General features: G+C 36.1%; 1 non-coding gene across 1 annotated transcript; it reads right to left on the reverse strand.

Moving 5' to 3' along the window:
* Nucleotides 1-338: 338 nt before the first annotated feature.
* trnap-agg lies at nt 339-410 on the reverse strand. The gene has a single exon. It is a non-coding gene; the product is annotated as a tRNA-Pro (tRNA).
* Between the last annotated feature and the right edge of the window lie 1111 nt (nt 411-1521).

Below are 1521 nucleotides of genomic sequence, written 5' to 3' on the forward strand. Positions count from 1 at the left end.
ACGTAATGTACTTCAGCAATGCACCGGTTTAATTATTTATATTTCATCCTTCTACTTCCGTTCATTTAAAAAGAACATTTTGTTTTACTCCACCACATTTATTCAGCAACCATTATTTTCAGACTTAACATCATAATCAACAAATAAAGGGGAACGTGCATGAGCTCATCCAGCCAGAATATGTATCTCCATCCTCAGATGTTGAGTGGAGGCTGCTCGGGGTGAGCATCATATGAAGTGGTGTAAAATGATGATCGAACATCACCTCTCACTATTTAGTCGATGTCAGGATTAACCTAAATAATAAACTGTGCTTGTTTGGAGAATCAATAAAGAGAGGGCTCGTCCGGGATTTGAACCCGGGACCTCTCGCACCCTAAGCGAGAATCATACCCCTAGACCAACGAGCCGATGTGCCTGTATGGAAAATAAAACATTCAAGTCTTTTGCTAAATGACTACATCGCATGTCTTTTTTTTAATGTTCTTTCTCTGTGACTTTACATTAGACCAAATGTTTTCACGCTTACAAAACGCGACGACTCGGAACAAAGTTCTCTACTCAGAAGACTCAATGTGTGAGTCCATGCGAAGTGAGATGATTCCCCGCTGCTCACTTCCGGTTTCACCGAACTCCCCGAGAGGCTGAACCTCCTGAATGTTGACTGACATCTTCTCATGTTGAGACGTCATGTGACCTATTATCATCGATCCCCCAGTATAATCAACATATGTACAAAGAGTTGAACAAAGTCTTGCACTCACTGTGTCAGTGTTGCTCTTCAATCGATATGATTCAGGCAAATAAGTCTACAGTGGCAGAGGATAGGGGTCAAACCTGAAGATACTTGTTAATATTATAAAATCAAATTATTATTGTTAGTGTTTTGGTTACTACTAGTATTATTATTGTTATCATTATTATTATTATTTATTTTTAGTAGTAGTAGTAGTAATTATATCATAGTGTGGTTGTTGTTGGGCCATTCTGTATAAGAAGTCCTTTTACCTTTGCTAATTTACTTTAGTATGTTTTACACCACTGTCTGTGTATTGATAGGATAAGTGTGTGTGTGTTTGTGTTAATAATAAACTTTATTTGTATAGCACCTTTTATACAAATGCAGCTCAAAGTGCTTTGCGTACAATATAGATGAAAATAACAAACTTGTTAAAACGTTAGTCAAAACAAGAACACAGTAGATTTTAAGAAACCTCAGATCGTGTCATTAACGAATATTAAACTATAAAACAATTAATGGATATGAAGCAAAACTGAAACTCTTTGTGTTTGTGAAAACTTTATTAAGATCTTTAAAAAATGGTTTTGTAACAACAGCGTGTATTTCTAAGTGCTGCTGTTGTCACATGGCACAAAGTTGATTGAGAATTAGTTGATAGATAGATAGATAGATAGATAGATAGATAGATAGATAGATAGATAGATAGATAGATAGATAGATAGATAGATAGATAGATAGATAGATAGATAGGACCCAGCACACAGGCGAGTCGTGGCTCC

This window comes from Hippoglossus hippoglossus, chromosome 1, assembly GCF_009819705.1.
Source record: "Hippoglossus hippoglossus isolate fHipHip1 chromosome 1, fHipHip1.pri, whole genome shotgun sequence".
NCBI classification, from domain to species: domain Eukaryota; kingdom Metazoa; phylum Chordata; class Actinopteri; order Pleuronectiformes; family Pleuronectidae; genus Hippoglossus; species Hippoglossus hippoglossus.